Raw genomic sequence first — 15915 nt, forward strand, 5'->3', positions numbered from 1 at the left:
ATTAAAACCTTTACAAACAAGCAATAGCTAAGAGAATTCAGCACCACCAAACCAGCTTTACAACAAATGCTAAAGGAACTCTAGGAAGGAGACACAAGAAAAGGAAAAGACCTACAATAACAAACCCAAAACAATTAAGAAAATGGTAATAGGAACATACATCTCAATAACTACCTTAAATGTAAATGGATTAAATACTCCAACCAAAACACATAGACTGGCTGAATGGATACGAAAACAAGACCCATATATATACTGTCTACAAGAGACCCACTTCAGACCTAGGGACACATACAGACGGAAACTGAGGGGATGGAAAAAGATATTCCATGCAAATAGAAATCAAAAGAAAGCTGGAGTAGCAATACTCATATCAGATAAAATAGACTTTTAAATAAAGACTATTAAAAGAGAAATGAAAGACACTACATAATGATCAAGGGATCAATCCAAGAAGAAGATATAAAAATTGTAAATATTTATACACCCAACATAGGTGCACCTCAATATATAAGGCAAAAACTAGCAGCCATAAAAGGGGAAATCGACAGTAACAAAATCAAATAGGGGACTGTAACACCCCACATACACAAATGAACAGATCATTGAAAACGAAAATAAATAACGAAAAAAAGCTTTAAATGATATGTTAAACAAGATGGACCAAATTGATATTTATAGGATAATCCATCCAAAAGAAGCAGAGCATACTTTCTTCTCAAATGCTCATGGAACATTCTCCAGGATAGATCATATCTTCGGTCACAACTCAAGCCTTGATAAATTAAAGAAAACTGAGATCGTATCAAGTATCTTTTGTGACAGCAATGGTATGAGACTAGATATCAACTACAGGAAAAAATCTGTAAAAAATACAAACACATGGAGGCTAAACAATGCACTACTTAATAACCAAGAGATCACTGAAGAAATCAAAGAGGAAAGCAAAAAGTACCTAGAAACAAATGACAATGAAAACACGATGACCCTAAACCTTAGGGATGCAGCAAAAGCAGTTCTAAGAGGTCAGTCCATAGCAGTACAATCCTACCTTAAGGAACATCTCAAATAAACAACCTAACCTTACACCTAATGCAATTAGAGAAAGAAGAACAAAAATCCCCAAAGTTAGCAGAAGGAAAGAAATCATAAAGATAAGATCAGAAATAAATGAAACAGAAATGAAGGAAACAATAGCAAAGATCAATAAAAGTAAAAGATGTTTTTTGAGAAGATAAACAAAATTGAAAAACCATTAGCCAGATTCATCAAGAAAAAGAGGGAGAAGATGCAAATCAATAGAATTAGAAATAAAAAAGAAGTAACAACTGACACTGTAGAAATACAAAGGATCATGAGAGATTAGTACAAGCAACTATATGTCAATTAAATGGACAACATAGAAGAGATGGACAAATTTGTACAAAAGCACAACTTCCCGAGACTGAACCAGGAAGAAATAGAAAATATAAACAGACCAATCACAATCACTGAAATTGAGACTGTGATTAAAAATCTTCCAACAAACAAAAGCCCAGCACCAGATGGCTTCACAGGTGAATTCTATCAAACATTTAGAGAAGAGCTAAAACCTATCCTCCTCAAACTCTTCCAAAATATAGCAGAGGGAGGAACACTCCCAAACTCATTCTACGAGGCCAACATCACCCTGATACCAAAATCAGACAAAGATGTCACAAAAAAGACAACTACAGGCTGATATCACTTATGAATATAGATGTAAAGAAGTCAACAAAATAGTAGCAAACAGAATCCAACAGCACATTAAAAGGATCATATATCATGATCAAGTGGGGTTTATCTCAGGAATGCAAGGATTCTTAAATATATGCAAATCAATCAATGCGATACACCATATTAACAAACTGAAGGAGAAAAAACATATGATCATCTCAATAGATGCAGAAAAAGCTTTCGACAAAATTCAACACCACTTTATGATAAAACCCCTCCAGAAAGTAGGCATAGAGGGGACTTACCTCAATATAATAAAGGCCACACATGAGAAACCCACCGCAAACATTGTCCTTAAGGGTTAAAAACTGAAACCATTTCCACTAAGATCAGGAACAAGACAAGGTTGCCCACTCTCACCACCATTATTCAACCTTGTTTTGGAAGTTTTAGCCACAGCAATCAGAGAAGAAAAAGAAATAAAAGGAATCCAAATCAGAAAAGAAGTAAAGCTGTCATAGTTTGCAGATGACATGATACTATATAGAGAATCCTAAAGATGCTACCAGAAAACTACTAGAGCTAATCAATGAATTTCATAAAGTAGCAGGATACAAAATTAATGCACAGAAATCTGTTACATTCCTATACACTAATGATGAAAAATCTGAAAGTGAAATCAAGAAAACACTCCCATTTACCATTGCAACAAAAAGAATAAATTATCTAGGAATAAACCTACCTAAGGAGACAAAAGACCGGTATGCAGAAAATTATTAGACACTGATGAAGGAAATTAAAGATGATACAAATAGATGGGGAGATATACCTTGTTCTTGGATTGGAAGAATCAACATTGTGAAAATGACTATAGTACCCAAAGCAATTTACAGACTCAGTGCAATTCCTATCAAACTACCAATGACATTTTTCACAGAACTAGATCAAAAAATTTCACAATTTGTATGGAAACACAAAAGACCCCGAATAGCCAAAGCAATCATGAGAAAGAAAAACAGAGCTGGAGGAATCAGGCTCTTTGACTTCAGTCTATACTAAAATGCTACAGTAATCAAGACAGTATGGTACTGGCACAAAAACAGAAATATATATCAATGGAACGGGACAGAAGTCCAGAGATAAACCCATGCACATATGGTCACCTTATCTTTGATAAAGGAGGCAAGAATACACAATGGAGAAAAGACAACCTCTTCAATAAATGGTGCTGGGAAAGCTGGACAGCTACATGTAAAAGAATGAATTTAGAACACTCCCTAACATGATACACAAAAGTAAACTCAAAATGAATTAAAGACCTAAATGTAAAGCCAGACACTATCAAACCCTTAGAAGAAAACATAGGCTGAACACACTATGACATAAATCACAGCAAGATCCTTTTTGACCCACCTCCTAGAGAAATGGAAATAAAAACATAAAGAAACAAATGCGACCTAATGAAACTTAAAATCTTTTGCACAGCAAAGGAAACCATAAGCAACATGAAAAGACAACCCTCAGAATAGGAGAAACTATTTGCAAATGAAACAACTGACAAAGCATTAATCTCCAAAACTTACAAGCAACTCGCGAAGCTCAATATTAAAAAAACAAACAACCCAATCCAAAAATGGGCAGAAGACCTAAACAGGTATTTCTCCAAATAAGATATACAGATTTCCAACAAACACATGAAAGAATGCTCAACATTATTAATCATTAGAGAAATGCAAATCAAAACTACATTGAGATATCATCTCACACAAATCAGAATGGCCATCATCAAAAATCTACAAACAATAAATGCTGGAGAGGGTATGGAGGAAAGGGAACCCTCTTGCACTGTTAGTGGGAATGTAAATTGAAAGAGCCACTATGGAGAACAGTATGGAGGTTACTTAGAGAACTAAAAATAGAACTACCATACGACCCAGCAATCCCACTACTGGGCATATAGCCTGAGAAAACCATATTTCAAAAAGAGTCATGTACCACAATGTTCATTGCAGCTCTATTTATAATAGTCAGGACATGGAAGCAATCTAAGTGTCCATTGACAGATGAATGGATAAAGAAGATGTGGCACATATATACAATGGAATATTACTCAGCCATAAAAGGAAACAAAATTGAGTTATTTGTAGTGAGGTGGATGGACCTGTAGTCTGTCATACAGAGTGAAGTAAGTCAGAAAGAGGAAAACAAATACCGTATGCTAACACATATATATGGAATCTAAAAAAACAAACAAACAAGCAAAAATGGTCATGAACAACCTAGGGGCAGTACAGGAATAAAGATGCAGACCTACTAGAGAATGGACTTGAGGACACGGTGAGGGGGAAGGGTATGCTGGGACGAAGTGAAAGAGTGACATGGACATGTATACACTACCAAATGTAAAATAGATAGCTAGTGGGAAGCAGGCACATGGCACAGGGAGATCAGCTCGGTGCTTTGTGCCCACCTAGAGGGGTGGGATAGGGACGGTTGGAGGGAGGGAGATGCAAGAGGGAAGAGATATGTGGACATATATGTATAGCTGATCCACTTTGTTATAAAGCAGAAACTAACACAACATTGTAAAGCAATTATACTCCAATAAAGATATTTAAAAAAAAAGAAATAGCCCATATGTCCATTAACTCATGAATGGATAAAGAAATGACAACACATCCATGTAATGGAATACTACTCAGTAATATAAAGGTAGTTAACTAATACAAGCAACAACATGGATGAAACTCAAACCATTATACTCAGTGAAAAAAGCCAGACACAAAATACAACCTTATGAATAATTTCATTTATGAAGTTCAAGAATGGGCTGGAAAGTGACATGAGGGACCTCTTTGGGGTGACAGAAGTGTTCTACTAGGGTGGTAGTTGCAAGCATGTATTAATCTGTCTAAACACATCAAACATTATATTTAAATCTGATCAGTTTGCTGTTTTTAAATTACACTTCAATAAAACTAAGTTTAAGAAAAAGATCACATGTAAACATGTGAAGTAAAATTGGCATATAATATTAAAGTTAGAAGAAAATTTATAGAACGTACTGCAGCTAAGAAAATTGAATCTACAAGAATTGAAGTGATAAAATTAACAATGGTTTCATCTATCATTTATTAAGTGCCTTCTCTGTACCAAGTGCTGTTCTATGCTTTTTTCAACATGATCCTTTTTAATTCTGATAATGAAAATGACACTAGTGGTCCTCTACCCCATTGTTTCCCTACCAGAATTCTGATTTTGTATAAGTCTGCAGCACTCTCCCACAGAGCCATGTGCTTCAGGGGATCTGATCCCCTTCACTTTCACCTGGTGGGCCAAGGTTTATATGATTCTCCTTGACAGGTATTGGTTCAAGAATGGGTAAGTGATCAATTCTGACCAATGAGATATAAAGGAAAATCTAAAGAGAAGCTTTGGGGAAAGTGCTTTCACGGTAAACCAAGTCATGTGAAATCATCATGCCTCTTCTTCCTCTTGATATTGTCATGCCTGGATGCAATGCCTAGAATTGCCGCAGCCATCATGCCATCTTGAAGCCATTGGGTAGTTATCTGTACCTAAAAACAGCCTAAATGACAGAATTATTCGTAGCTCCTCCTTTACAAATGAAGACATTTGATAACTTGCCTGAGGTGACACAGTAAGTGGTAAAATCAGGCTATGTCTCTGGATCTACTTCATTCTGAAATTAATGTTCTCCAACACTCCTTATTGCCTCTACTTAAGCTTATTAGAGCGACCATAAACTTTATATGTTCATAAAGCTTTACAAATCTCAGTCCACTGTTTATTTTACTACCTTATGGTGTAAAATATTCATGTTATTGCATTTGGGTAAGGGTAAGATTAACTTGCAGCTGCTATTCTTGTCTTTTCCAGAAGGTCCATCTTTTAATGTTCTCTCTTTGTATGATCAGAGAGCCTCAGGTGAAATGCCAATCTTTCTCTAGCTCTGCAGGCTGTATTAAGCTTCTCTTTTTTGTCCTCCTTGCCTCAAATACATGCCTGCCTTATGAGCTGCTGTTCTTGTCCTCTTTTATTCCAGTACATAGTGCCATGCCTGGTGCAGCAAAGATGATCAATGACCATGGAGAAGTCCTTGCGTGAACTGTGGAAGGAAGGAGGGAGGGATAGAGGGAGCGAGGGAGGGAGGAAGGAAGGAAGTGGTACCTGCATCACACTTTAGTCTAACCCTATTGAAATTTCAAAAAGACAGATTGACATTATTATGCCCCCGTCCTCCAAGCCTCAAAGACCTTTTGTTCCTTTCTTATTGCATCCACATTCTGCTTTGCCTTAAGTTAATTATCTACACTTACTTTCCTCCTATTCCATAAACTCTTTGAGTTTGGGATCTGTCAACTCCACTGATGACCCACAGCCCCTAGCATTGTGCCTTTCACTTAATAAAAGCATATGAACTGCATAAATCAGTGTAGGGATCTTGTCAGTAACAGGAGAGGTGTGGAGTAGTCAGCATTTTAAGGATGGTATCATTGAAATATCGTGAGATTTTTCTGAACTTTATTCATGATAGAGAAGGGCTCCTGCCCTTCTCAACTTGGTATCTCCATAATGTTATTGGAATTGCTATAGTCCTTAGCACCTGTACTTCAATATGGAATGCTTGTTTACAACAGTTCTGTATGTTTACTGTTTAATAACTGCACTTCTATCTTCCTCGAAAAGGTTGCAAGTCTAAAAGCCTGGAATCCATGATCTCTGGCCCATGCTCCCTTTGAGAGTCTATTTCTCTGTTTCTATTAAAGAACTCCTACATGCGCATTTTATTTTATGATGTCTACAAGGTGACTGGCTCAGTTAAATATTTGCCAGTCATTTGAATATTTCAAAGAGGAAGTAATGCTCATGTTGTTACACCTTGACATTTTTAATGCCTCAGAAAAGTCATTCTGTAGTGATGGAAATTATGAAAGGGAAATGAGGAGGAAAATTTGGCCAATTTGGTTCATTGCATCACTGGGAAACAGAGGTGAAAGAATGTATGTATAAAGATACAAATTCATGCATAATCCTCCAGAGTTACCGAGAAAATAGTAGTACTAAAAGCATTAAATAGTATTCAAAGTAGTCTTACAGGGATACATTTGACTAAAGAACATAGATAATTTAGGTAGAATGTTTGAAAATAATATTTTTTCCAGATCCCTAAGCACCAGAAAAATAGATAAAGGCCTTGAGGGGGGTGGTGGTATAAAAGCTAGGTTTCACTGGACAGCTACCTATTTTTGTAAATTAAGATTTACTGAAACACAGATATACCCAGTTGCCTATGGCTGCTTTCAAGTGGCAGAACTGAGTAGTAGTTGGAGCAGAGGCCATGTGACCTGAAAGCCTAAACATTTACTATCTGGCCCTTTAAGAAAAATGTTGCAGATCCCTAGTCTAAACTACAGAGAAGTATCAAATTATTATGAGGGTGTTCTATCACAGTGAAGACACATTCTGGAAGAAGTGAAAGAATTATGTTTGACATGATTAGGATTAATTGAAAACTTTTCACTAGCTTTGAGGGACAATTCCAAGGGTGTAGAAAGAGTAGGCAAAGCAAGCATTTATTGAATTACCCAAAATGGAAATTTGTCTTTAAAATGCCAAGCGGCCTGTTTTTCTTCATTAGAAAACCGTCGTCGATACATGTACAGTATGGATTCATCACTGCAGCAACATTCTAATTGCACTCTGTGAAGAGTTCTAATTGAAATAAGATTAATGAAGAGCGTGCCAGCCTCCTACAATATCACAATCTGTATGAACACTTAGCTTCTGTGAGTCAACTTCCAAACTAATGGCAACATTTCCATCCAGATTTCTTTTTATGTCTTGCATCATGTTCCAGGTACAGCACATGAAGCAAGACTCATCTTCTGCCATCAGCTAATGTTATTAAATGTCAGGCATTTAATAAAATTAAAGGGCAAAGATGTTTTAAAGAACTTATTCTGCCTGGCAATCAGCCCTCGAGAAGGCTCGGAAAAACTCTCTCCTTTATTGACTGAATCAGATTAAGAAATTTTCTTATCAGGTTCTGAAAACATAGCCCAATGCCCTTATTCTAAATCTCTATGAAGAATGTCCATATATGCATATGTATGCATGTTTGCATTTGATTGCACATATGTATTTTTGAAATATCATAATAAGTGTTCTCGTGTATACACCAAGTGTGGATTTTATGTAATAGCAAAATGGGTTAAATTCAGGTGTTTGGGAGCCAGGGCACAATTCCTAAAAAGAACTCTTGAGGTGTCCCAGTTGCCCAAACAAGAAGTACTTTCTGTGTTGGCCAAAGGGATGCAAGACAGCAGAGCTATGACAACTCCGCAAACTGGGATAAGGGGTCTGTCCTTGGTGATTCTCCAGTGTTCTTTAGGAGGGAATCCCCTCAGTCTGCCTTCTTTTTCTACCACTGGACTCGGAGATGAAAAGAGGAGGTTTATCTCATTTTATTGCCTCAGTTTCCTCTTTAAGTATGTTGTGAGGCAGAGGAAACTGTTGCAAACTGAGGAGAAAAGAACAATTTGAAAATGCATCTTAGAGCATAAAAAAATCAAATTTGCTAAGAGAAGGTGGTAGGAAGTATTGGTAATGTCAAGTCCTACCCTGATTGAGTTCCCACTCTAAGACAGACATTAGAGCACTCCAGCAGAGGTATGTGGATAGTGAAATTTTAATCCTGTGGGCGCCTTCTTGTTTTCAGTACATACTATTGGACTGATGTCTCTGTTAGCTGTCTTAAAATAATTTCTGCAAGGAAAGGGCTGATTTTAATGAAATATGTATGGTGAATGAAACAGCAGTGCTGAGTACCCTTCTACTCTAGAAGGAAATTGTAAAAGAAAAAAAATATATATATACATACACACACACACACACACACACACACACACACACAAGTTTATACAGAGAGAGCGAGCGAGAGCTGTTTTCAAAACTTCCAGAGCAAGGTGCCACAAGCCTGAGAAATTGTTTCCTCTGATCTCTTGGGTTTTAATGACTAGTTGGCAGCATTCAGTTACAAACTGGCCATTAACAAGAAATCTAATTGCTATTAGCAGAAAGGTAAACAACTCATATTGACATCACAAAGTGCATGGAGGGCCATTTTAGAGTATCAAACGAAATGAAGGTTGCCTTAAGAAAAAAATAAATTCTGCATTTATTAAATAATATTGCCCCTCCATTCCACATACGTAGAAATATACGAATAGATGTAAACAATGGTGATGAACTATGACACCTTTTTTTTTTAATACATGCAAATAAAGCTGCTAAATAAGCCACAAATCCCATTTGGTAAGCATTACATCTTTACCATCATTTAGGATTTCAAAAACTTAAGCCACAGGCTTCCCTGGTGGCGCAGTGGTTGAGAGTCTGCCTGCCAATGCAGGGGGCGAGGTTTCGTGCCCCGGTCCGAGAGGATCCCACGTGCTGTGGAGCGGCTGGGCCCATGAGCCATGGCCGCTGGGCCTGCGCATCCGGAGTCTGTGCTCCTTGATGGGAGAGGGCGCGGCAGGGAGAGGCCCATGTACCGCCAAAAAAAACAAAAACAAAAAACAAAACAAACAAACAAAAAAACTTAAGCCACTATTAGAAACTCGGCTTTTGACCAAAGGTGATCAGGAAAGAGTTTCCTTATGATTATGTTATTTTTAAAATGGATATGCATATAGTTATTAAGTTACATTTGTTAAATAGGTATTATATGCTACCTAACTTTATTAAACCAGGGAAAAGGGAAAGGATAAAAAATATGTATGGAGAAATGTGAGTTTAAGATAACAAAAGACTCTGTTTTATTTTAATACAGTTTCAAATTCTCACCTTCTTTGAAAAGGTTCATTTTGGTTACTTTGACCAGAGTGCCAAAGTTACTCTTTACCTATGTGGAGTCACCTAGGTGATTTTGCATCACTTTATGGTCTATCAATTAGAGCTTAAAAACACACACACCTACAAAATCACCAAACACATTCCAGAATCTTTTCCTCTCTAAGTTGGAAGAGTTACAGCTGTTTCAACCTACAAAGAGATCTTATCCTAAAAAATCTTTAGTAAAACAAAAAAGAGATTTATTATTACAAGAACTTTATCTGCATATCACCCCCATATCATAGATGACCAGGAGGCAGTATAGACATACTGGAAGTTCACTAGTAATAATTCAAGACTCCTATGGCATTTTTCTGTAATTGTGAATGTTAGAAATTGAGTCTTAGTGAAGAAAAAGTATCTATTAAAGTCTGTTATCAATGTCATTATCAGGTTTGGAAAAACTGAATTTTACCTGGAATTATTTTTTTTTAATAAACTAAGTATTAAAGGGGATCTGGAAGTGACTGTAAAAGTCATGTAATGCCAAAACCATCTCAAATGTGCTCGTGGTGGGCTTCCCTGGTGGCGCAGTGGTTAAGAGTCCGCCTGCCGATGCAGGGGACGCGGGTTCCCCAGTCTGGGAAGATCCCACGTGCCGCGGAGCGGCTGGGCCCATGAGCCATGGCCGCTGAGCCTGCGCGTCCGGAGCCTGTGCTCCACAACGGGAGAGGCCGCAACAGTGAGAGTCCCGCGTATCGCACACAAAAAAAAATAAAAAAAAGTGCTCGTGGTAATTGTGTCCTCAATACTGTAGACCTTTGGCCCAGAGGTAGAGGAGTGGACCAGATGACGTTCACCGCAAACCTCAGTTTAGAAAAGTCTACAGTACCCCCCAAACCCATTACCTCTCTTCGAATAAAATAGTCCCCTGTGGTTAAGAAAATATATAATAATCTTGTTCTCTCTTGTCTCCAGTCTAAGTCCGTGCCACTTTGCAAATTCATTTTCTCTTGTTTTTCTCTTTGGAGACAGTGAACAGCTGGTTGTCATCTTCCAATACTGTAACAATCCCTCATACACTGAAGATAGTAATTAAGTCATCCTCTCAGCCTTCTTTTGAGAAACTCAAATTTCTTTTTAACACAGATTATCGAAAAATTGCCACAGCCTTGGACATGAAAATTGTTACTGCTTAGACTTCCTCTGTAAACCCCACTTGTTTCTATAAATACTCTTTCTCCGGAAAAAAACATTGCCTCCATGAAGTTGAGTCCCTGCCTTCGGTCAGGATTTATCCTTTTTACATGACTTCACTGGTGAACTTGGGTTCTCCCTTAACCTCCCACAAACACTTCCCTGTTCTCAGGTAGACTTGTGTGACTCTTACCTCCCAGTCACCTTTCACTCTTTGCCTCCACCCCCTCACATTCTAAAACGAGAAAAAGTCAAGAAGAGCAAGTTCCTCCGCAGCCACGAAAAGAGTAGGGCTCCTATGTGACATTCCCCGTTGGGGAAGTTTTCTCCATAGTGTATTGTTTTAGTATGGTAATAAGATTTTAAAAGAAACAAAGCTTTCCCTTTAGCCATAGCCATATGAAAAAAATAGCACTCATCACATGGAGATCTGAAAGGAAAAAAAAAAAAAAACAGATTTACTGACTGTGTGATTTGAGGTAAATTATTTAATCTCACATGTTCTTCATCTGCAAAATGGGAATATAATAGCTCACAGAGTTGTTACTGACCAGGGTTCTCGGCCTCCTTAATCAATAGAAACTGATCAGAGGCCAGACAAGAAATTCAGGCAAAGCTTCCTTGGGAGCCCCTGCTGCAGCGGGGGGCAGCGAGAACAAGTTAACAGGCCTCCTTGCTTGCTTGCTTGCTTGCTCAAGGCAGGGGGCAAGCTGGTTCTTTATATGGAGTGAGGCAGAGAGGTAGCTTAGGTGGTTTGTTCACACCTTTGGTGGTGCTGTGTGCAGGGGACATGCACAGCACCCGGCTTTTGCTCCTGACACCCTGCTTTTGTTCCCAGCTCTTCAGAAGTGGCCATTGGGTTTTTGGTCTCTTTGTATCTTGTTGTCCATAATTTGCCCCAACTGTGCATGCATGCAGTTATTTTTAGTCCCTTATAGTTTCTTTGTATTTTATTGCTGGAGATGTTTGTCCAGGTGTAAGGACTGCAGTAAAGGGTCCCAGGTCCCAGGTCCCAGCCTGTCTCAGAGTTGTGTTGAAGAATGAATGAAATCATATATTACCCACTGACCTGCCTGATACAACTCCTTTCTCCAGCACTTGTGTGACATTTTCATCAAGTGTACTGTTCTCTACTAAAATACAGTAGATTAATGAATCAGTTATTTTCAGTCACATATTTGGTTTTAAATAGGGGCTTCCTGGAGTTTTAACCAAAAAAACCCAAAATGACTCTAAAAATAAGCATTCCAGTTAGCAAGTCAGCCTTGAGGAAGGAATACCTCCTGAATAAAGCAAAATAGCTCACAGGTGTGTGATTTCATCTCATATGTGAGGCATAAGCATGTTTATTTAAAGACAAATATGCTCATTGAGATCACATCTCAATGATCCTGAGCTGCTTATAATAAGATTTTCTCTGAAATACCAAACGATATATTTTACTCCGTATTATTTCACTGATAAAGAGGACAACCCGAATCTTGGGAAGATTTGACATGCCAATTTATTCACAATATATATCTAGAATGTTAATGCACCAACCTTTCACTTCATTTGGCTTTGAATAAAATAAGAGTTACTCCGCTTAAGGGTAGAATATGTCATGTGTGAAAAAGTTGAAAATAGTTATATTTTTCTTACATGACCATAATTTAGCTGTTCATTTTCTCCCTTTCCCTTCTCCCCCACTCTATACAGCCAGGAAAAGAAAACTTAAACAGGTAGAACGAAGGTCTACACTCCATAAATATTTTAATAAATAATCGTTTGAGAAAGGCTTGATCATCTACTTACTGAAATTAATGGATGATTCTTAGAATTTCATAATTTCATGATTTACCTGTTTCCTAGTGCCCATAGATAATGATTGATGATCTGCCCAGTAATTAATTTCACTTAAGTCTAGGGATTATAGAAAGGAGGTAGGAGGGAAGGAGTCTCAGGCAGGAAACAGTTATTTCTGTTAGAAAAAAGAGAGCAATTTTCTAAGCAGCCAAGCTAAATGGCTCAATCAGCCACCCGACAAAACGCTTCCTTACCTAATATAAGTCTCTTAAATGTCAACCAATTAAAGTCATCACTTACCTAGAAAGTTTATCTTTTCTGTGTTTAAAAGAAAGCTACCTGACTATTTATATACCCAGAAATGTGGATGTGTGTGTGTGTCATGTTTGTGAGGTGAGGGTGTGTGGAGGGATTATACATATTTAAAGCTACTGTTGCTCTTCTCTAAATGGCTGTATTAACGTGCTATTTGGTGACTCATTTTATAAGGTGATTCATTCTCACCCACAGATACATTTCTATTTTTGAAAAGACATATGCCAATATGCCAGTAGTGTTGAAACAAGTTGTGTGTTGTTTATGAAATATTCTACCCTGAAATGGCCATTGTGGGCCATCAACCTAACAGGGCTGTCCTGAAATGAATGAGCACAAATGGTACAAAAGTCTTGATGTGAAGAGTGAAAGAGGAGCACCTCTTCTAAGTACTTCAGTAGCATTTTACCATTCTCATTGATACCTCTTATTCAATTACAAAAAATTTTTTAAAGGAGTTAATTTGTTATTTGATTAAAGTTCAAGCAAGTTCAATAGAATCCTGCCTTTGCAAGGGTTGTGAAATGTTCCCCTGGGAAAATGTGAGACCCTTGTGTTCATTTCCTCCTTGGCATCTCCAGAACTGTGTGGAGGAGACAGACAACTGGGACCCCATTTAACAGCTAGTCAAGATGGCTGGACAGAGGAAGTTTAGGATTTCAGAAGGTCAAACTATCTAGTCAGCAAAGTAGGTAAAGAACAGTGGTGGATTTGTTAATGTAACTTCAACACTCCTCTAAGTAGCAACTCGACAATTTCTTTTGTTTGGTCATCTTTTTCATTAATAATGTCTGAAGGCTCTGTTCTACTTCCCCTCCAGAGTTCTCTCTCCCATTCCATCCCTCCTCAGTCTGGTTTGTACCGTTGATTGATTCTTAAATATTACTCATAATTTAGTTATTTCAAAGGTTACAGTAGCAGGAAAAATTATCTCCAGGACTTCCAACATCATCTTCTATGACTTATTTTCAAAACTCATTTATTTAACATCCTCACTTGATCCACATGCCTTTCCTTCCTAGTTTTCTACTCTCTCAGGTTTTGCTTTCCTCAATAAGATTTTTTTCTTCTGTTTATCTGACTCCTCAATTTCCACTTTTTATCCCACCACTTTTCCTTGCTAAATAGATTTCACAAACCATTACAACGTATTAGAGCCATACTGGCCAGTAGGGAAGCAAGCCACAGGTCTACTTACCAAGAAAGCTCATGAATAATTTCCATACATGTACATCAGCCACAGTCCACACAGCACTACTCCAGCAGTGTAGACCAGCTCCCCCAACACCCACACTCCTGAAAATGTTATACTAATATGTTTCCCAATACTCTTCCCAAGAGAAAAGGAAGGAGATGGAAGATAGAAGAGAATCAGTCCCTGTATGTCAGCATAGCAGTGAAGCAGATAAAGGCTAGTGAAGAGGAGAAACCATGAACACAATAGCCAAGTGCTTTGGAGGAAAGTGATTAACAGGAGTCATGTGTCCAGCTAAAGGATAAGCAGTGTGTAAAACGGTGAGTCTCTTAAAGAGGTAGTACTTATGCCCAAAAGTCAAGAGAACAAACCTAAGCTGAAGTACACGGAGTTAGTCAGCAACTCACTTTGCAAATTGTTTGAATAGAGGCAAAGGTAAATAGAAATCTTCCTAAGCAAGCAAAGGAGAAAGAAGAAAGAGGAAAGTTCAGTTGAAAAAAAAGGTAAAAGTGAACAAATATGAGAAATTTTAAAGGACACGTTCTTAATCAGGAGAAGAAAATTAAAAATCTCGAATTCTTTTATGGTATAATTACCATGAACAGAAATATACATGTGTGTATATATGGAAGGGATAAGAAAGTAGAACTTTTTAAATCATTGTATACACAATGTGGGTTACTATCTCAATAAATTTTGTAGAATGTATACATTCAGGCTGTAAGAAAACTCGGATTCATGCCTTGATGGAATGGTGGATTACTACCAATATGTGATATTGAATTGTTTTAAAATTATTTTTATATTCAGATAGTCTTGCAAAAAATACATGAATGCATAAGTACCAGAAGTAAATTAGTGCATGTGAACAAATCTGTCATGACCTTATTATTACAGTGTACAGGCAAAGATCTCATTGCATGAAACATATGTCCAATTCAGCACAGCCCTTTCAAATCCACAATCCTGAATTTTCCTAAGCAACACTTCTCACAAAGAGCTTTAATTTCTGCAAGAGTTACATCAACCAAAATGTTAAACTTGGAAGAAAATGGTGTAGAGTTTCAAAAATAAAGGAATAATTAGGTATAATATTCAGAAATACTTAGAAATGTTACTTCTTGCAAGCAATGGTTTTTCCAAATAAAAGCTCAGTGTGAATTAATTGTTGTCAAATAAATACACAATCAAGCAAATAACATTTTATAATTCTGAAACAAGCACATAATAGATACATTTCAAAGATGCCTAATCCAAGGGAACTTGAAGTAGATTTGTGAATTAGCAAACGTGATGATCTGGCAGTCAACATCTCCGGTTCCCAGTGTTTGAATGCAAACTATAGAATGAGTGTAAAGCACACAGGAAATTAAATATACGCAGTGTATGAAAAATTAAACAGGTGGAGGAACAGAGAAGGGGAATGAGTGAATGAATCTAGAGGGAAATAGGAAAGCAGGGAAACTGAAGAAGGAAGAGAAGGAAATGAAAAATATGGGGCTATTCAGAAAATCATTTATCTTCTTTGTTCAACATCTTCTATTGATCACCAACAGTGTTGGCAAGTAACTTGAAGTTGTGATCCTGAATTGATATTTAATTAAAATCCACTTCTATTTTAATAATATGGTAAACACATAACAATTCTGTATGTAAATAACATCAGCAGATGAAGGATAAAAGAAGAATCAAAACTAAGAGCTAGGAAGTTTACAAAGAAGGCAAAGAGCGAATCATGCAGAGAAAAACAATAACTAAACTCTGCTTCCAATTTATTGTTATTGTGGCTTTTATTAAGATTCTGTTTTAGTCCAAACGTCATTTCCTTTCTGTATTATTTGTCTTGCCAGAGAGGAAAATAAGCACAGACT

The sequence above is a fragment of the Delphinapterus leucas genome, chromosome 18, assembly GCF_059928025.1.
Source record: "Delphinapterus leucas isolate spDelLeu-1000000601 "Yukka" chromosome 18, BTC_Dleu_Yukka2, whole genome shotgun sequence".
NCBI classification, from domain to species: domain Eukaryota; kingdom Metazoa; phylum Chordata; class Mammalia; order Artiodactyla; family Monodontidae; genus Delphinapterus; species Delphinapterus leucas.